Here is a 22,821-nt window from a genome sequence, read left to right as displayed (position 1 = left end):
TTGTCGTTATGATTTTTTTGTTATTGGATTGTTATTGTAATAACAGACTAATACGACACGAATGCCATTGCAATGGTAAAGTGTCTTTAATAAAACTAATAATAATAAGACTAATGACATTTTAAGTTATTCTTCGAACAAATCTTTGTTATTATTTTTTGTTATTTTAACAACTAATCCGATCATCCCAATAACAGTTAGCGGTATTCTTCCATAACAAAAAATGTTATTCCTAAGTTGTTTTGGCTTTCAACAAACATCACACCAATAACAAATTTTGTTATGATAACATCAACTGGCTGATTTTTCAAAAAGATTCCATAACACTTTCTGTTATTTTAACAGTATTTGTCATTGAAATGGCATGAATTTAGTTATTACCGTCTGATCGGGTAAGCCACGCACAGAATGAACTTTGAATTACGATTTTTTGTCTATGGTAAAATTCGACACTCTTAATTTGGTAACACGTTTTTTTTCAAATATGCAATATTTTGCGTTTTTAAGCCATAGTAATATCTGAATCACAACAATCACGTCACAACAAACTCCTTCGACTCAACGTCACCGCGTGCGGGCCCACCAGTTTCATCGACAGCTCGAACCTAAACTTCATATCACTCTGCCGGATGTCGGTCCGAATCTCGAACTCCGTCAACACCCTCGCCAGCATCGCCTTCAACGCGTTCATCGCGTACTTGTGCCCGATGCAGATCCGGAAGCCTCCGCTGAACGGCAGGTAGGCGTACGGATGCCGTTCGCGGACCGCGTCCACCAAGAACCGGTCCGGGTCGAACCGTTCCGGATCCGGACCCCAGACGTCCGGCCGCCGGTGCAAGGTGTAGAAGTTCATCGCCAAGATTTGGCCGGGAGGGATGTGGAATCCGTCCAGCTCGATGGAGGAGGTGGTTTGACGGGACACCAACGGCGCAACTGGGAACAGTCGAAGGGTTTCCTTAATCACCCGCTCAGTGTACTCCAGGTTTTTGAGGGCTTCGGGGGTGAGCGGTTCTGAGCGGGGTGGGAGTACCTCGCGTAGCTCGGTTACGACCTTATCCTGGACGTCTGGGTTTTGAGCAAGCATCAGGCATACGTAGCAAAAGGCTTGTGCAGACGTTTCGTTGCCCTGAAATGAAGGGGATGCTTAGGAAGTGATGATGACTTTGAGTCATTAGCGCAACTTACTGCTGCTATCATGGTATACATGTGGTCCGATACTTCTTTATCATCCAATGGCTTGCCATCAAATCGGATGTTAAAAATTTCATCGAGGAAAATATTTGCCTTGAAGCAGCTGTCCAGATCATCTTCAGAATCGTTGGAGTTGTTGTTATTTGAGTCGCGAAGTTTCTGTCGACGTGCTTCGATTATGTTGTCTACGAATCTATTAGTAATCTTACGATAGCTCATCTCCTGACGATAAGCATCCGTAAACTTGTAAATCTGGTCCAGGAAGTTTTCGTAGTTCAACAATCGCTTTCCTAGAATATTTTGGATGCTGGAAACGTAAAAAAAAAAGACGTTCAGACAACAATCAACATGAGGAGAAGTGATACCAACCGTTCCAGATACTCCGTGTATTCCCGCTCGCCGGGAAGCTCCTCCAGCTTGGACCCGAGCGTCGTCGAGAAGACCATCTCCAGCGTACACTGTGCCGCGTAGTCCAGGATGTTGATCACGGTAATTCCGTCCGCAACCGGGCGCAGCCTGTTGACCAGAGCTTGCGCTCGAGAATCAAATCGGGGCACAAACCCGGCCAGAATCTTGGGACTGAACGAGGGATTCACCGCCTTACGAGTCTTCTTCCAGTAGGCTCCATCTTAACGTAGAAAAGGTTCGATGAGCTTTTTGAACTCATCTTCTTCAGTATCGTACTCACCTCGTTCCGAGATCAATCCTCGCCCGATTTGCATCAAGTCGTAAATAAACGGTTTGCTGTACATCTCGTTGCTGGAAAGTACCTTCTGAATCACATCCGGATGTAGCAGCAGAATAACCGGAGTCGGTCCTATCTGAAGCCGGGCGATCCGCAGCGGCGTAGTGCAGAACCGGATCATGGTATGCAACGCCCGTTGCGTGTCCTGGCCGAAAAAGTACCGCGTGTGGGCCGTGTATCGCTTGGCCGACGGAGCCAACGGGATTCGCCAGGCAAACCGGATACTGTACAGATATTTCACCGAAATAGCTATCAGTCCCACTAGCACCAGGTAGCACAAGAAACCAAACACCGAAACAGCAGCCATCGTGACGAAGGGACCACGCCCAACTGACCACTGCTCGAAACGTTACCCTCGGAGATAAGCCTGACCCACCTACACCGCGGTCCGAGTTGGAGTCGAGAGAAAATCGATAGTTTTAAAGATATGATGAACAACTCTAATCGCCGCGACGATCCGCTTGGCTGATGCGCCGAAACTTTGACCACCTTTTGTAATGTCCTCTCCGGAGGAGCCTCTCTTTCACATTGAATGGTCAAGGGTATTTTAGACGCAGAAGCCAGCAGAGCACGCAGTGTCCCAATCGGAAACTGTTTGATTTTAATCAGTTTGGTTTGTCTTTGCTGCTGTGGAAGTGGAGATAACCTTTTGCAAACTGAGGCTGAACTTTTTGTTAGTAATTACTTTGAACAGTTTGATTAGGGGAGACTTTTTACTGGAGAATAAATTAGAGATTTTCTGGGATTAGGTAATTTAGCCGCTCTTCCAGGTCAAGAAGCTGGTTAAGAATTTGTCATTTTCGTGCTACGTTGAGTTAAGAACCTGGCTCACCTTCACAGATCCCCAAAATTCAACTTCAATCCTGAGATAATCAATAAAAACCTAAAAAAAAAACTGGGTGCATTGTTGTCACTCTTCATATGCAAAAAGTTGTGTCGTGCTATCTTGACTCATCCTGAAAATTGCTGTACGTGCGACAACTGGCCATAGGGATTTCAGGTCAGAACGCGTTTGACACACGTACATTGTAATAACAACTCGAGACTCCAGCAACCAAATTCAACCAAACTTTGGGACAGTGCACAAAATGGTCAACCAAACAAAACGTGTTTGTTATTGTTTACATTGCGTGCTCTAGCCTTTGTTTTTTTCAAGGTCAAACATACAAACAGTTTTGAATATGTTGCTGAAATATTCAATGCATTAACATAACTTTTTCTTCTCTCTTCTCTTCTCCATCGGATTGAGTTTTGTCAATTTTGCGAGTTCTCACTATCACCAATCGACTCCTTGGAACTTTCTTCGTAAGAAATAGTTGAGTCAAAGCATTGAACATTCAACAACATATTAAAAAATTATAAAAACAGCAAAAAATAGGTTAAATCGGCCTTTTCCACGGAATGTCACCATCACCAATCGATTCCTCGGAATTTTTCACATAAACTAGTATTGGTTTAAAGTTCTAAATTACCGGCATCAAAAAAGTCCGTTTTTGTCTCGATTTTTCCTACTGTGCATCGGATGAGGAAGCAAAATGATGTTAGCAATGTCGGTCTTAGCCTTGTTTAGAGTACAGGTCGTTTGGATTGCAAATCAATCAAGCCTTCGAACTCCGTGAGCCAAGAAGGAATATTGCAATAGAAACCGCCAAGACAATGTTGTAGAGTTTTGAAATACACGAAAATATTTAAACTTCTCAAAGTGTTGATAACGACCTGAATATGTTTTTCATTTCCTTTCTTTTTCAGGTAATCTCAACCAAACAAATGCAGAGAAAATGTTCTGACAGGTAGTACAACAACGGTAAAGAAAATATTGCCAGCAAAATGATTACCATCCATCCTCACCTCCGCCAAGAAGGTAACAAAGCAACGCAAATCAAATTCCGAAGAAATCTCTTCCCGCCCCATAATCCTGACAAATCCTTTTCACTTTACGAACGCACGCGTTCCTAGCGAGATTTCATTTCCACAGTAAGCAGCGCCATGTTCTATATGTTGGTCTTCTGGGGGGAAGGGCGGCGGCTAAAGCTCTTCTCTTCCCAAATGAACTACACTTTATTACCGCGGGAAGGCACTTCTGGCTTCCACCAACACAGCCGCCGGAAGTAGGGAAAATAAAAGCGCTCTTTTTTCGCACATTCATTCACAACGTGTGCGAATCGCTTTATTCATCTCGGAAAGAAGCTAAAGCACTCAATTTGGGTTAAGCTTTCCCGTACGCAGTTTTAGGTTAGGGTGATCGAATTAATAGTTCGTTTGAGTTTCTGGAAATTTAATTTTAATTGTGTTTTTTTGTTTTCTAACAGTGTTGCCGAATCATCTGATTTTTACTTATAGGAATTGTTTTAAATACCTGTCTAGAGAGGTTCAGAAAGCTGAATCTGGAAGTGATTTTCATCCAAATTTACAACATGCTTAAAAAGTTATTTAAATTCCAATTAACGATTGCTCAAGACAGTGCTGCTGGTTAGCAAAACTTTTAATTTCTAAAATATGGTACAAATATTATTTCAAAATGAGAATATTGATAGTTCGGAAAAGATATTTCATACAGTTTCATGCTTTCGATCTTGGAAGCAAATTCGACATTGACGAACACCCTAACCAACACGCGAATCGATTGGCAGCGAGCTGGCCCGTCAGACTATTCCAAATTGACTGACACAATGACAGGTGGCAAAACACACACACACGCGCTCGCCCTCTTCCACAGAAGGGGAAATCGCTTCGATTTCCGTTTCCTCGCTGGAAAATTTTCCGTCTTTTAACGGCTTCTTAGAAGGGGGCGTATTATTTTTTGCTAACTTCCTTCTTTCACGAGAAAGAGCAAAACCAATCATCACGCACACGAGTGCACGCAACATCTTTGAAGAGCACCTTTCGAGAGTTCATCGCGCACACACCTTTTGATCGCCGTGCGTGCGTGCGTTTATCCTTTTTTGGCATGTTTACGCGTTGTTCGATTGCTGACAGGTTACGGAAGGTCGATGAGAGAGAAAAAAACGAACTCTTCAGTTTATTCACGAGTACTAACCAAACTAAAAACTCTCACACTCGTAGAACTTTCAGGATCTCACAAACTTACACATTTTCAAAATCACTAACATTATCTCACAAACTCACTAACTCAAACAACTCACTAACGCACAAATTTCTAAACTTACTGAGTCTCAAACTCATTGGTTCAAACCTTCACCAACTCACTGGTTTACAAACTCTCAAGCTCACAAATCCACAAATTCTCAAACTGATTGATAACTCACAACAAAATTGTGACGTAAGAAATGAGTTTAAAAATTTGTAGATTTGTGAGTTTGGTGAAGGTTTGAGTTAATGAGATTATGAGTTAGTGAGAACTTGTAAGCTTGTGAGATAACGTTAGTGATTAGGAGAATTAGTAGGTTTTTGAGTGTGAGAGTTGATAACTTGGTGAGTACTCACCAATATACTGTAGAGGAAGAAAAGGAAGAGAACGAGTTTTAACATCGATGACGGGTTTTTCTTGTCCCAGCAGAATCATTGCCGAACAAAGTGAGATCTTTGCTGGAGTTCATTCTCATCCTTCCCTACTCACCTCTACTTATCTCTACAGTATATTGATATATTATGAGTATTTGTGAACTCGTGTTTAAAGGGGATCATTTATTGAACATTTGTTAGCTTGGGAGTATTAGTGAGCTTGAGAGTATTTGTTTTTTACGTAGTTGAGTGAGTCAGAGCTAGGTTTTAGTATGTCAGTATTTGTGAGATTATGAGTGAGTGATTTTGTGAGGTATTGAGTTTTTGCGTATTTGTGAGCTTCTCAGTACTTATGAGTATGTGAGATAGTGAGTTTAAGAATTAGAAGTTATTGAGATGTTGAAAGCTTGAATTGGTTAATATTTGTGAGCTTGTGAGTACTTGTGAGTTAGTCAGTTTTTGTGTACTTATGTTTTTGAGAGTTGGGGAGTTTGATGAGGTTCGAGTTATTGAATATTTGTGAGCTTGTGGGACAGGTTTATAAGTTGATAAGAAAGCAAAATTGAGTGAGTTAGTGAGTTTGAGAGTATTTGTGTGTTAATGAGTTTGAGGATGTTTGAGTTAGTGAGTATTTGTGAGCTTGTGGGTACTTGTTAGTTTGTGAGGCAGTATGATTGAGAATTTGTAAGTTTGCAAACTTGTGAGTTAAATAATTGATGTGTGCTTTAGAGATGATGAGTTTGAGAGTTTGTGAGTAATTGTTTATTTGTCAACTTCTGAGTTCTCATCGGCCTGTAAGACAGGGAGCTTGAGAATCATTAAATTTGTGAATTTGTGTAAGTTCGAATAAGTCAGTATTTGTGAGCTTGTGAGGTCTTGTGAGTACTAGTGAGTTAGTGAGTTTGACGGTCTTTGTGTGCAAATATGTTTGAGAATTGGGGAGTTTGGCGGTTTGATTTAGTAGGTATTTGTGACCTTGAGGGATAGATTTATAAATGTTTGGGACAATGAGATTGAGAATTTAAATTTAATAGAGTTTGTGAAAGTTTTAGCGCGTCAGTATTTTGAGTTTGTGAGTAATCAATTTATCAAATGGTTCATATCAAGCTTTTCTATTAAAAATTTATAAAATTTACTTAAATAGTCTTTATGGTTAAAATATTAATGATATTTGGAGAAAAACATTATAAATTTCAAGAATTTCACACCGTCCGCATCAAAATTCATCATCAAAATTTACTAACCATATATTTAAATTACTGATTAGTAGTTGAACAAGTATTAAATTATTTTTATTCTTATTTGAGTTTGATAAAATATTTAAAGAAAAATCGTTACAGTTTCACACAAACATAAAATTTCATGGGATTTCGCGGAAAAAAGACAAATTTCGCGGATTTCACGCTGTCCGCGAAATCGTGAAATTTCACTAACCCTAATTATTATGTAAAATTGTCCGGGGAACACGATGGTGATAAAATAAATCAAATAAAAATATTAGGAACAGGTCAAAATTCAATTTAAATTCTTAAAACGTTTAAATATAATATAAGTGGGCATTTAAGGGCTAAAATTTTATTTTTATCAAATTCCTTGGACAGTTTTCTATAAAATGCAACCTGTAGAAAGTCTTTTGCTCAAGTATTTGCAAAGTTATGATTAAAAAAAAGGTTTTTAGAAAATCGTCAAAAAAGAGGGCGGTGCCAAAAATAGAGGGATGATCAGATCAGCACCAAACTTGGGATTTCTGTTAACGATCGATAGATGAACGTACCCTCCATGTTTGGTCCAAATCGCCGATAGAATTGTCGGAACAACGATAACGAAAGATTATCGTTTTCGTCCCGACGAACTTAAAGTTCCCTTAATAAAATCAACAACAAGTTTGTGTAGATTTAAATCATGAGAATTTGTGGGCTTGTATTTTTGTAGTTGAGCAATTCTCGCTGAAACCGTCCCACTAGATGCACATGTTCTCAAATCGTTACGGCAATGTTCTCATTCGATTCAGCGCACCAAAAAACCATTAAAACAACCTTCGAACCAATGAAAATGTCAGCCGTTAGCCACTTGTAAATAAAAACTTGTATTGAACTATGGATTTTTTCGAAAAAATGCCCTAATTTGGAGAAATGATATCTCCCAAAATACATTACCAAACATCAAAAAGTTATATATCGTTGGAAAGGTAATCGCGAGAGCTTTCTATCGCACTTTGAAAAACATTTCAAAAATTATTTTTTCAAGTGTAATTTTAAGGGTTTTTGAGAACCTTACTCTTAATTTTGAATTTTGACCGTGTTCGCAACCACTTATCATTACGCAACCATTTTCATTCGAAAGATTGGAAGATTTTGCATAAAATCAACTTGAGAAAAGTAGTAAAATGAAATAGTTTTCGTATAGTTATGAACGGATAAAGAAATTGGTAAAATTTCAGTTAAAAATAACCAAAGCTCAGACGTCAGAAATGAGCCTAATTTACAGTCAAAACCAAGCAGGATTGTATTTGAGCCGAATGTACAGTCATATGAGGCAAATCTGGACATATAGGATGAAAAGGGGCACCTATTTCAACTATACTTTCACTCATCAGATCATATTTTTGAATTGTTTATGTAAAAACATACATAAACAAACAAGTTTCTAAATTTTAAGCTTTTAAGTACTCTGAAAACTAATGTCCTTACTTAGACTGTAGTCTCGATTCGCCACATTTCACTGAAGTAATATTTTATGTACAGAATTTGTTTTGGGAAGATCTGCTTTATTTGTATAACCTCAATCGTGCACAAAAAAGTGCAAAGTTGAAATCAATATTTTTTGATCAAGTTAAAATTGTATGGGGCTGTTGATACCATAAAAACAAGCAAAAAACTCGATTTTCGTCCTAATTGGACTACGCCCTTTCATTAGACACAAGTCAATTTACGGTAAAATCAAATTATCAATCAATCAAATTATTCGCTCAACAGCTTTGCCTTGGCGTTCTCGATTGCGAGATTCCTACTCGAAACTAGGTGTCCGAAGGCTTGATTGTTGAGGCAATTGCAAACCTCTTTTTACACCTTAGCTTCCATCCACCCCGGGACTCTAATTGACGACCTTTGTATTGTGAGTCCAACTGCCTACCAGCGAATCCACCGAGGCAGGACCCAGGGAGACGACTCCTACACCTGGACTGAGCTAACGACCTAACACTTCTAGGTTAGACCGGGGCCAACATTTACTTCCCCATCCGACGGAAGGCGTGATCAGACAAATCTCGTCACAAAATTTGCCACCGGGACCTTCTGGGATCGAACCCAGGCCGACTGGGTGAGTGGCAACCACCCTTACCCCTACACCACGGTCCCGGCTAGGTAAATTTACCTTAATTTGAGATTAAAAACCACCCCCAATTGAAAACTGAATGAAAAATTTACTAAAATTAAAACAAAAAAAAAAGTTAAAAATCCCTTTACCCCACACACGGGGCAAAGCTACGCACTTATTTTTTAAGAGTAATTGCCTGGTTCTCGACATAAAAGCAATTTGAGGTGAATTCTAGTACTACGTTTTGAAAGCAAGTGATAAGGGTACAATTTGGTATATACAACGAATCAAAAATATTTTATGGTCATCGATGACAGAATGATTGTCACTAGGTGCGTACCTTTGCCCCGCTCTTCTCTATTCTATGTAAAAATTGGGATTCATTTAACTTTAATTTTTAATTACTCTCAATATAAAAACCAAATTTAAAATTTTCATTTGTGCAACATAAATACATTGAAAAAAGTTTTAATTGAAAAACTGACTACACTTATTAATTCCACGTCTAATTATCTTTCTAGTGAGTTCTGACTCGACATTGTACGGCTTGCGGTTTCAGAGATATCGCAGTTTGTCAATGAAGGTTTTTAACATTGTTTGCAGAAAAGTGAAACTTTGGGGTGGTGTCAAATAAAAGGACCTAGTCCGATTTGGATGAAAATCGAGTTTTTTGCTTGTTTTTAAGGTATCAACAGCCCCATACAATTTTAACTTGATAAAAAAATATTGATTTCAACTTTGCACTTTTTTGTGCACGATTGAGGTTATACAAATAAAGCAAATCTTCCCAAAACAAATTCTGTACATAAAATATTACTTCAGTGAAATGTGGCGAATCGAGACTACAGTCTAAGTAAGGACAGCTTAAAATTTAGAAACTTGTTTGTTTATGTATGTTTTTACATAAAAGTAAATCTTTCCCTGTTCCTGAGGGGAACACCCTTGAAGAGTATCGGGGCCGGCATTTACAAAGCGGATTCAGTGGCAGTTTCATTCTCAACTTAATGTTAACATGTTAAGGTAAATGTTAACATTCCATAGGTCGCCTCCCTAAGGTGTCCTGATAAGGTCCAGTTTGTGACGATACACTACCTTCCCTTTACTAATCAATCGATTCCAGAAGGGAAAAGATCACCAGTTGTGTTGGTCCGAGCCGGGATTTGAACCCCGATCTACCGCTTACGAGGCGGAAGCGTTACCACTGGGCTACGTGGCTTTTACATAAACAATTCAAAAATATGATCTGATGAGTGAAAGTATAGTTGAAATAGGTGCCCCTTTTCATCCTATATGTCCAGATTTGCCTTATATGACTGTACATTCGGCTCAAATACAATCCTGCTTGGTTTTGACTGTAAATTAGGCTCATTTCTGAAGTCTGAGCTTTGGTTATTTTTAACTGAAATTTTACCAATTTCTTTCATCCGTTCATAACTATACGAAAACTATTTCATTTTACTACTTTTCTCAAGTTGATTTTATGCAAAATCTTCCAATCTTTCGAATGAAAATGGTTGCGTAATGATAAGTGGTTGCGAACACGGTCAAAATTCAAAATTAAGAGTAAGGTTCTCAAAAACCCTTAAAATTACACTTGAAAAAATATTTTTTGAAATGTTTTTCAAAGTGCGATAGAAAGCCCTCGCGATTACCTTTCCAACGATATATAACTTTTTGATGTTTGGTAATGTATTTTGGGAGATATCATTTCTCCAAATTAGGGCATTTTTTCGAAAATATCCATAGTTCAATACAAGTTTTTATTTACAGGTGGCTAACGGCTGACATTTTCATTGGTTCGAAGGTTGTTTTAATGGTTTTTTGGTGCGCTGAATCGAATGAGAACATTGCCGTAACGATTTGAGAACATGTGCATCTAGTGGGACGGTTTCAGCGAGAATTGCTCAGTTAGTAATTTGTCAAGTTTGTAAGATTTAAAGATTTTGTTAGTTTGTGAGTATTATCTAAAATTTCAATAACTTTTGACTTTTGAGTATTTGTGAATTTGTGAGTTAACTTATTTTCAATTTATTCCAACATAGGCACAACGTCCCTCAAGCAAAGCACACAATTACCGCTCAATTTCGCGAACCGGTGAAAGTTATTTCACTGCCAGCGACTAAAATTTCACCCCCGAAACCCAGCAGCTGTAAACGAGTGCGTGTGTTTGTATCAGTCTGCACACTGCACAGAGTACATCGTCAACTTGTCGAAACGACTTTGGGACTCTTTTGAAGAGGGTTTGACACGCGCTTCCGTCCCGGGACTTCCCCGGGGCTTCCTGTACAGACCAAAACTGTGAAGGCAGGATATTCTCCCATTATACGCGCGTGTACCGTTCAACAAGCCGCCTCCACGTGGGCACCATAACGGGGAGTATACAGTGAAGTTTGGGAATGTCGATGTTTTTGCATGGATTTTTCTCATTAGTTTTTAAAAGTCTTGCTTGTTATTTGTGCAACTTTGATTTGAGCGGTTGAGTAACAATTGATAGAAAATAACAGTTTTGAAAAAATGCACTATTTTAAAAGTCGTAGAATCAAAGTCCCCCTGTGAATGTCGTGAAAAAAAACCGCGACCCACGTCTACTACAGAGTCAGTTTCCCCTCGTTCGGAAGGTCGTAAAGTTTATACTGGCGAATAAAAGGGGCAGACTGTCATCAGTGAAAGTGTTTCATACATTTTTTTTTCGGCGGTCCCACCCTTAACGTCCCTTCAAACTTTCGGTTGTTGTACGACATTGCCGCCAGCAGAAGGAAAAAAATCCTGCCAAAAGTTCTCCTCCTTCAAATCGAGCGAAAGTGAGATGAGTAATGATAGTGACACACAGTCACATCATCACATTTTAAGCTCTGGGAAAAGCTCACCGACAAGTGCACACGTTTACTACACGTGCTTCGAGGGGTGGGGGAGAATGGGGTGCAATATCTCAAAGTGGCACTCGAGCAGTGAAGAGGGGGGTTTTATTACGGGTGTGAACTAAATTTATCCGTTTATGGAAGTGATTTTGATTGCAGCATTACTCTTGTGATTGTGACTTTTTTGTGGTTTTTGGAACTATTTGTTGAGACGATATAAGTTGATAACGTCGTTTGAATAGATTGTTTAAGAAATAAGCTTGTGCTTTTCAATAAGAAAAATACATTTTCAATATTTATTAAAACTCTGCAATTAAAAGCTCTTCCGAAAATTAAACTTCCATCTAACATCAAAACTCTCTTTTCCCTCGAAAAATTGCCATTTAACGATCTCAACAAATGATAATTATTATTGCTTCATTTTTCACGCCAAAAAGCACATCACCATCGACGCCAACCCTTAAAAGAAAAAAAGAAGCTCCCTCACTCCAGCTCCAAATTTCAAACATTTTGAAACAATAAAACTTTCCACATCACGAACTCCCATTAAATCAAAGCCCGCAAAATATGCTGTTTCCGAGGGCGCGCGCGCGCGTTGAAATTAAGTTAATCTTTCGGAAGAATCACGTATTGCTGCTCCTTCCCAGGGTGTTTCTTTCTTTTTGAAATGAGAAAAGGCTCTGACTGAAAAGAAACAACTTCCAGACTCTCGGCAGCAAATCTCTCAGCAAGCTTTTGGGAATATGTTTTGTCGTTCTTATTTTTGGAGGGGCCATATTTTCCAACGTCCTAAGTAGGCTGAGCAACTTCATGCACGTTTCGAGTGAGGCGGTCGTAAAACAGATCCTTTCCCCGGCAGGGACTGGTCTGTGCTGAAAAGTTGAATTATTTTTCTACGTCTACTGGTGTTTAGCTGTATATTTTTTTCTAGAGGAATAAACAGCAAGACCAACTTCAATTAAATGATGAAGTTGCAGTTGCTCTTATGAAGCAAATGTTTACTTGTGTAAACCAAGTTAACGCAGGTTTAATTTTATATTGAAACGGTTGCTTATTTGATGGATATTTGAAAACCCGATGTAATATCGCCATAGGTGAAATAGAGCCTTTCTTACAAAATGATGAAACTCCGACAAATATATTGGTGCAATTAATTTTTCAGAAACAAAATGATCCATCCAGTGAGAATTTGACCTAAAGCTTCGAATATTTGTAGGCTTTGGGCTTAACCTCGAATACCATTTTTTTAAATTTCAAATTTATGGGTCGCAAGGTATTAAAATTTAATTAAGAAAAACATATTGGATTGACAGTATAAGAAAAATATAAGGGTACTCAGTCTTTAATGTTAGTCTATGATTAACTTAAAAAAATATGTATCGCTATTGCACTTTGTCGATCTATTATGAGAAGCCAAAAAGAACACTTTCACGCGCAGCGTAAAACGCGCAAGCGTAAATGTGCTTCGACTTGACGACTTGTCGATTTTTCGAGCGAGAATGAGCTGGGACTTCGAATTTGATGCTCAGTATATGATTTTGTATAAAACCAAAAATTAATGGAAATATATGGGGTAAAAATAAGACAAAAAACGCTTATATGGCTATATCTCTGGAAATACATTTTGGAAAAGCTTCAAATTTTGGACCCAAGCAGTTTATGGCGCATGTTTTCGAATGGCTTTTAGTTTGAAACTGAATTCTTGTAATTTGATAGTGTTATCTGTAAAATAGTCCAAAACATACCTCTAAAAATGGCTTAGACCACATTTTTTGGTCGAAAATTGTGAATCAAAAAATAAAATGTTCGTTTCCGACCCCATGGCTACAAATCTGAAATATAAAAATTGTGGGTTTTACGAGTGGGTTTTCAATGATGGAAGACACAAATTTTTACAGACATCGCTCAAGTATTTCAGAAAAAGAGCTCTCAAAAATCAGATTTTGAGTTCCGGGTTTTGGGTCAAAATTCAATCGAAAGAGCGCATTTAAACCTTCAATTTAGCAATAGGATTTATTTTTCTGGGACGATACCCAGAAACAAATGTCCAAAGATCATTGAAACGGCATTCCCACATTTCCGCAGCACAAATTAAAAAAAAAACAACAGTCTACAAAAAAAGACTTTTCAAGCACGAATCATACATTTATCCAACGAGGTTCACCGAGACCTCCGCCACTTACTTCAGTAAGGAGCATTCAAAGGACGGGCATATGAACAAATCAAAGCATTTTTGGATTTGATAATTGGTAAATTGATCTAAAAACGGTCGAAACACGATTCTGTTTACAACTGGCGCTTATGACCTTTTGAAAACAAACCCGAGATGTATTTTGCTAATTCACCGTTCTAATCAAATGTTGGAAAGAATTTATTTTCAATAAAAGTCCTGTAAAGTTCAACTCTTCAGCACCCATTTCAGTGCTGAAAAACTGATTTGTTCAGCCCTTGTATCGAAAAGCATTTCAATTCGATTCTGTTATTTTTGGTAGAGAAAAGTAGGCCGATTTATCGTTCGAGAATGACGGGAATAAGTAGTTTCACGATGAAATTGCAAAAAAGTGATTTATGCAACAAGTTGTAAAATGAAGATTTTTTTCAGCGGGAGTGATAAATTAAATCCGACCAGACCAGTGAAAAAATCAAGTTTTGCAACGAGTTGCTTACATAGAAAAAATGAAGGTAATATTCATCAGGAAATAATGACAGATTATGTGTCAAAAAAAAAATTTTGCCCCAGAAAATGATGATTTTTCATCAGTTTTTGTTGAATATTCATCAGGTTCACTTTTTTGTGAAATATTACTCAAAAAAGAGGTAATATTCAACCTACCAATTTTTCAACATTCCAAAATTCAACTTTTTTCTGTGTGCAGCATTTTTTGCAATTCCGAAAAACACAAAAAGGTTGTACTTTTTGAAATTCTGTGATGTGATAGAATTCTATTCTGATTAATTTCAATGCAATTTTACCCAATTCTTTGAACTTTGTTTTTTTTTATTTAAAAACATTTTTAAAAAATCAGCCTTTGCTCATTAAACTCCACAGCATGAGCTCAAATCTGAGAATTTGCCAAAACTATGTTTTTATTTGCTTATAACAAATTTCTTATTTTTAAAGCAAATCAGAGATTTGATTAATTGACCGGTTAAAAATGGCCACTCCTTTTATTGATTCATTTTTTCGATGAAAATGATTTTTGGGAGTCAACTTTGACTGTGTTTTTTTTTCACCAATTACAAAAAAATAAGGGGAAACATTAATTTTTGTATTCAATTGCGCTAAATATATTGAAGTTTGACGAAATCATGGAATAACGGTAAAAAAAATATTTGAATTTATTTTTAATTGTAAATTCACATTTGAAATCAGGAAGTTTATCAAATAAATTTCGATACTGTCATTGCACAGTGGTCCGAAACTGAATACCAGCGTGACAAAATTGATAGTGGTGAGGTTTGGCTTTAGAGCTGATACGAGGTTGATGTGGGCTTTTATTCTGTTATTCAATGCAACTTTGTTGAGAGTTGGTGTCTTCTAGACATTTGCAAAGCTCATCAAAACAAACATTTCTATATCAAGAAAACGAAAATCGGATCACACAGAATAAAAAAGAATTTTGCAAGGTTTAATATTAAGTTGGTTGAATATTACCTATTTTTTTGATTAAAAATGTGAACCTGATGAGAATTCACAAAAAAATTATTATAATTCTTCAGTTCCTGCAATATTACACTTTTTTTACAAAAAAATTATCATAATTCCATAATGAATATTACAATCATTTTTTACTGTGCACAGAAACGAAAGTTTCAGCCAAAGAACAATGAGAAAGCGCCATATTGGAAGAATAACTTAAAAAAGAGACCAAGTACACATAAGAGTACATTTCTAGAGTTTTTTTTAATGAAAACGTTACCTAATCCACCCTAAGGTAGTTGGCGCCTTCCTCACATTTAAAGGGTGCTATCCAAAATAGACACACAATGGCGGTGTTTTTCACTAGATTGGGTAGTCAGATCTTCATGTTGCAGGGCACTTCTCTGAGATCCAGCCTCCAAAAAGCGTAAAAATAACATTTAAGTGCTTATAACTTTTGATAGGGTTTTCATTGAAATAAATCTTAACCATCTTGAGCCAAAGCTCAAAAGATGGCATCTACCTAAATAATATTCACAAAAGCGAATTTCTATATATTTTCATTTGACTCAATTTTCATTTATATGTGAGAATTCAAAGTTGTAGTTTTTAAAGAGCAAGTTTTTTTTTTGTTACACTGCACAAGAAGCTTAACTGGATATGAAGACTAATGGACTTCTACCTAAATTTTATGAAGAAATGTTTGGACAAATTCAAAACAAGATGCAGTAGAAAAAAATAAAAATTAAACATAAAATTTGAGCAAAGCCAAACATAAACAAAAAGTTATTTTAAAAAAATCTCCTTGTTTGGTGAATTCCTCGGATATATTTTGAAAGGTAGATATATGAATAGAAAAAAAGAAAGGTAGACATATTCGGAAGAAAATTTTCTCATTAGAATTTTTACTGAGTTTGGCTTTGTTGATTATTTTTATCCTCTGCTTTTCTTCGCATGTCTATTTCAGTTTTTTTGGGCCAGTTTTATGCATTTGCATAATCATGTGATAACAAAGTTGATTATTTTATATTTCTTTTTCTTTTTTTGTACCGCAATGCAAATTCCCATTCCTCGTTGGTACTTCAAATCGTCGCAAAGTCATCACATATTTCAGGAACCGTGAAAATAAATTTTATTTTTAAAACTTCAGCAATCACTGTTTATTTCCCTCAACACAATGGATACTCCCCCATAAAAAACACACACACACACACACAAAAAACACCCTTAAACGGACCAAGGACCCATTTTCCGAAAATGTGTCACAGCAATTTTCCCACACACGCATGAAGGTGGAAATCGCTTACCGATGAGTGCTTCCGAAGCTGTAAAAATGCTACTCTCGGCCCGTGCATAAAAGAAGCTGTGAAGGTATCTCTCCCTGTCTAGCACGTATAGACGCAGTGTGACTTCCACGGAAAATGTGACAAAGCGGAAAACTTTGCAAGCGATTTTTTTCTAGCGATGATGGAAATTGATGCACTGTTGGAACATTTAGTGGCCATAATCGTCATGAAATATTGTTTTCAATAAACTTTGTAATTTGATCATCAACTTTAACAAGCTTAACTTTGATTCTAAATCTAAAAAAACATGATTTCAAATTTTCAATGCAACTTTCCCACTGTTTCCACTATTTTTTGCCAACACGACAAAATCGGTGTCATTTTTTAGGGCCTCGTTTTGCGCGTGTCACATTTGCCACTCCATTTCGCTACGATTTCAAACAGCTCGCCCGGAAAGGATGGGGCTTTGGAGCTGGAAGTGTTGTTTGCATATCGCGATCCTGTTATACTTCCCTTTTTTTGCTACCATAAATGCGTGAGGGACGCATAAAATCGCACCCACCATAAAAAGCACCCGGCGGCGGCGTAAGCGACCTTGGCGGACTCCTCCCACCACGAAAACTAATGAAAATCTTCAGTGGAAGTCTGTTAGGGAAAACGTACCTATTTCCGTCAAAACTAAAAAATAGCACATTAGACGAAACAAAAGTAACTCTTTGCAAAACAAAGCTTTGAAACGTGGGCTTTCGAAGTCAAACACAGCTTTCATAGCTGGGCGCACAAATCGCGATTAGGAGGTCGGAGCCGTAGACGGGTTGAGGACATTTATGGTGCAAAACGGAGAGTGAGAGATCGGTTATCGGCTCCACTTAGGTTAGTCTGCTCGGTTTGGATTCGAGGCAGTTATTTTTTTTTCTTCTAACTTTGCTTTGCCTTCAGTCTGGTACCGTAGGTCAGTGCTTTCTCGGCAACAAGGTCAAGTTTGGTGCACTCCGGTTGGCCGACTCTATGTGTGGAAATAGAGTTTCCGAAATAAATTAAATTTTATGGTTCGCTGCACGTCGTTAGTGCTTGTGGTTTGATGAACTCTTGGAGTGCAGTTTGAATTATGAAGCTTTTTAGTTGAAGGTCAATGTGTTTTCAACACATTATTTTTTTTTGTTTTTCTGTGACTAGTAAATCTTTTCCTTCCATGCAACCCAAATTTGCCACAAATCTGGCAACTCATGCGTCATTTTCAACTTGAAAACTGATTAGGCCCTTTGTGAAATTGGTTGACAGTTCAGCAGTGTCAACACTGTTCAAATCGTTGCGGCGTGTTTTTTTTTATTTCTGGTGAGTCAAAAAAAAAGTAATTTTGCAGCAGGGTAATTCTCTACCAACTCACACGAAATCGGGAAAAGTTGCCCCGACCCCTCTTCGATTTGCGTGAAACTTTGTCCTAAGGGGTAACTCCTGATCACGAATCCGAGGTCCGTTTTTTGATATCTCGTGACGGAGGGGCGGTACGACCCCTTCCATTTTTGAACATGCGAATAAAGAGATGTTTTTCAATAATTTGCGGCCTGAAACGGTGATGAAATAGAAAGTTGGTGTCAAAGGGACTTTTATACCTTCCGTTACTCGACTGTAAAAATTTTTGGAACATGTCATTTTATGGGAAATTTAATGTACTTTTCAAATCTATATTGACCCAGAAGGGTAATTTTTTCATTTAGAACAAAAATTTTCATTTTAAAATTTCGTGTTTTTTCTAACTTTGCAGGGTTATTTTTTAGAGTGTAACAATGTTCTACAAAGTTGTAGAGCAGACAATAACAAAAATTTTAATATACAGAAATGAGGGGTTTGCTTATAAACATCTCGAGTTATCGGGATTTTACGAAAAAAAAGTTTTGAAAAAATTACTTTTTGCGTTCCTATTTGTTTCGTCGTCCGTGTCTGTCGCGGGTGACCATAAACGGCCATGATCGATGACGACCAACTTTTTCAAAACTTTTTCTCGTAAAATCACGATAACTCGTGATGTTTATAAGCAAACCCCTTATGTCTATATATCAATTTTTCTGTAATTGTCTGCTCTACAACTTTGTAGAACATTGTTACACTCTGAAAAATAACCCTGCAAAGTTAGAAAAAACACGAAGTTTTAAAATGAAAAATTTTGTTCTAAATGAAAAAATGATTCTTCTGGGTCAATAAAGATTCGAAAAGTACATTAAATTTCCCATAAAATGACATATTCCGAAATTTTTTACAGTCAAGTAACGGAAAATGAAAAATACGTTTTTTTCGGAATTCTGAGTACGCCATCAAATCGGAGTCTAATTTTACATAAAAGTCCTTTTCACACCATCTTTCTATCTCATCACCGTTTCGGGCTGCAAATTATTGAAAACACCTCTTTTTTCGCATGTTCAAAAATGGAAGGGGTCGTACCGTCCCTCCGTCACGAGATATCAAAAAACGGACCTCGGATTCGTGATCAGGGACAAAAGTTACCTCTTAGGACAAAGTTTCACGCAAATCGAAGAGGGGTCGGGGCAACTGCTGTGTGAGTTGGCGGAGAATTACCCACTTATAAAATAACAAAAAAATGTACAGGATATACAATCTTTTCTTGAACTTGGGTGTTAAGGTGTTATTTACAAAAAAAAAGTGGTTCAAACGATTTTCATTTTTTTAAGTGCTGCGGCTGTGCCCGACTTCAGCTGTTTAAAAAGATCGGATTCCTTCGACCCCCATAAATATGGACCTTTTGAATTGATTTTCTGAATATTCGCTTTTATAGTACCGTCATACAAATTTCTTCATTTTTGTATGACCCAATCTCACCCCCCCGACCCAATGTCACCTCTGATGACGGTATTTGGGTATATTTCTATGCTCTTTTTGTAATATGTATTAAATTGTAATAAAATTTTGTCATTTTGTCCCTATTTACCCCAGATTGCAGTTCTGTTAAAATTACGCTGCTTGATATTGAAAAGAATGTAGCGTTTATTATTTCCAAAATAACGGTCTTTTTGAAAACAATTTTTTTTTGTAATTAAATCTATAACCATTGTGCAATAACATTAAGTCTTACAAAACAGACAAAATTTCGTTAAGTTCTAGACTATAATTTGTTTTATTATTATTTTTTTCAATTTAAACCTCTTTTATCGCGATTCTGATCAAGATTGCACATCAAATCATCGTGCCTTTAGTGTATCTTTAGTTTTCACATCGATTCGCTGTAGATTCGTGTTTAAATTTTGAAATTTAGCATAAATTAAAATAAGTTGCAAAATTCCCAACTTCAGCCATGTGCAACAACTTCCACATCACCCATGCGGGAAACCGATAATGGGGTAATTCATGCGTTCCAAACTGTCAAAATTCCAAAACGTCATTGCCAATCTTTAGTTCGCTGCTTTTGTTCGTGTTTGAAGTTTCGGGCCGAGATTCTGCATTAACGTGACCATCATGAGTTATAGTGGTTTGCAAAACAAACTGTTTTTTAATCATTAACGTGACCTATGCCTTATTGGAGAGATCCAAACAAATGCAATGTTTGCATTTAAACGAAAATAAGCAGTTCCTCATATTTTGAAAGATTACTTTTATGAATATTAGTAAGCATTCTATTGTTTTCTAAAGATTTCTTTTAACAAATTCTTCTAACATTGCAAATTCGTGGACCGTGGTGTAGGGGTAAGCGTGATTATGATTATTATTTTTTCAGCTCCTTATGATTTTTTTCTAGCTTAATATTTTTATTTCAAGTTAATGCATTCCCATATCATTAAAATTTTCAAAGATTTTTTTTAATAGACTGAAAACTACATAAATCATTTCGCCAGAATGAACCATTCCTTAGAATACTCATAGCTACAGTATGTAAGAAAAGTATTTACACCCCTTGAGCACTATGCACATATACACACAATTTAAAGTATGACAAAAACCTAGTACTACGTTTTGTTTGAAAACTCAGACCGATCATTTTGCGACAAAAAGCTCATAAAAATATGATTCCTTTAATAAGTTTCAGATGTAGGCTCTTTGGTCCATACACGGTCGAAACGCCATTTTAACTTCTCATACGACTTTTTTGAATGTTTGGTTTTTTCGGAACTCAAATAATTTTTGCAAACTAATCATGTGACAAACTAAGACATGTGCGTCAAAGACAGCTAAAATCGGTTGACGGAGTTATGATTTTTGGAACAATGTGTTTTTTGCAAAAATTGACGAAAATGGGACCCCCAGAAAATTTTGAGCCCGATTGGAGAACCTTTTTTTGGTTTAGGCTCTTTTCAAATGGAATTGCTGTATAACAGTATTACCAGATTTATTTGGAAAAAATGGCGTCAAACATCTACTCACTTGTTATAACAAAAAAATAACCCTTTTAGGCCTGATGGGTCACATATGTCGCATATATCAAAATTTCCAAAACTAGCCTATAATATTCGCATGGACAAAAACCTTTTTGCCTTCCTCACGTTACTGAGGAAAGGCTATAAAATCACTCGAAAAATGAACTTCTCAACTAGACCTCCTAGACCCACATTCATGTATACCTATCGACTCAGAATCAAATTCTGAGCAAATGTCTGTGTGTGTGGTGGGATGTTGATCAAAAAATTGTCACTCGATTATCTCGACATTGGCTGAACCGATTTTGTCCATTTTGGCGTCATTCGATCCGTCTTGGGGTCCCATAAGTCGCTTTTAAAAATCATGCAGTTTAGTTAAGTACTTCAAAAGTTATACTTAAAACGCGGTTTTAACAAAAGTCCGGAAGATTTTAAAAAGGGTGGTTTTTGTAAGAAAACTCGTCATGCTATACATTTTCAGAAAGGTATTTAAAAGACCTTTCCAACGCGTCCAAGACATTGAAGATCTGACAAATCTATCAAAAGTTATAAGCACTTAAGTGTGATTTATACGCTTTTTGGAGGCCGGATCTTAGATATGTTCATGACAACGTTGTCCGGATCTCTCATGCAACCTATCGTTGGATAGGTATTAGAGTGTAACAAAAATGACTTTTTGGCGGGCATTCAAGGGTTTGTTCCGGTGGGCATACTAAGCCTAAATCCAAAATATGAGCTTGATTGGACGTAACAGGAGCTGGCGCTCCGCCTTTCAATTTTAAATGGGATTTAACCCGTAAAAAAAGATTTTTTCAAAAATGTCACTTTTTGAGGCATTTTGGCCACTGAAGCGTTTATTTTCAACATCATTGGCGTGTAGGCCAGATCCTTGCGCATCTTTTAGTATATATAACATTGGCATTTTTTCGAAAAATCGGTCCCGGCAAAAAAGATATGCGTCGCGCCTCGCGACGCCCTAGACGCCATTTGATTTTGCCGGGGCCGATTTTTCGAAAAAATGCCAAACTTTGAAGGTCTGTACCGAGCTCCAGGGTGCTCCAAATTTCAATGTTATATATACCAAAAGATGCGCAAGGATCTGGCCTACACGCCAATGATGTTGAAAATAAACGCTTCAGTGGCCAAAATGCCTCAAAAAGTGACATTTTTGAAAAAAATCTTTTTTTACGGGTTAAATCCCATTTAAAATTGAAAGACGGAGCGCCAGCTCCTGTTACGTCCAATCAAGCTCATATTTTGGATTTAGGCTTAGTATGCCCACCGAAACAAACCCTTGAATGCCCGCCAAAAAGTCATTTTTGTTACATCCTAATAGGTATTCAAAAGAGCCTGCCAACGCTTCCAAAACATTGAAGATCTGACAACCCTATCAAAAGTTATAAGCACTAAAGTGTTATTTACGCACTTTTTTTAGGCCGGATCTCAGATATTTTGATGAAAATGCTGTCCGAATCTTTCATGTGATCTATCGTTGGATATGTATTCAAAAGACCTTTCCAATGCGTCCAAAACATTGAAGATCTGACAACCCTATCAACAGTTATATGCAATTAATTGTTATTTACGCACTTTTTGCATTTTGGATAGCACCCTTTAAATGTGAGGAAGGTGCCAACCACCTAAGGGTGGATTAAGTAACGTTTTTTTTTAATTTTTTGAAAATTCAAACCAGAAAGGGTTGTCAAAATGAATATTCAATGATTTCAAATTGTTTCCTCTGTGCTCTGAAAACATTACTATTTTAAACTATCAATTATAGCTTGCATCTTAAATTAAATGACAATCACACTTTGCGTGTTCCAGCTAGCAAAGCAATCTTCTATTAATAGTCCAACACATAACCTTAAATAGCATTCTCCGGAGACAAGCTCAAGTTTCCCTTTTTTCCCGGCGACATCCAGCTAAATTATGTATCCCAAACAGCTGTCCATAAGTAATT

The 22,821-nt window shown here is 37.2% G+C and overlaps 1 protein-coding gene across 5 annotated transcripts in view; it reads left to right on the top strand.

Moving 5' to 3' along the window:
• The window catches only part of LOC6039460 (zwei Ig domain protein zig-8), a 378,844-nt gene that overhangs the window by 236,984 nt on the left and 119,039 nt on the right, over window positions 1-22,821 (top strand). The gene's annotated exons all lie outside the window — the stretch shown is intronic.

The sequence above is a fragment of the Culex quinquefasciatus genome, chromosome 3, assembly GCF_015732765.1.
Source record: "Culex quinquefasciatus strain JHB chromosome 3, VPISU_Cqui_1.0_pri_paternal, whole genome shotgun sequence".
In the NCBI taxonomy this organism is placed as follows: domain Eukaryota; kingdom Metazoa; phylum Arthropoda; class Insecta; order Diptera; family Culicidae; genus Culex; species Culex quinquefasciatus.
Note: the sequence above shows the minus strand (reverse complement) of the source record. Positions and strands in the feature narration are given on the sequence as shown.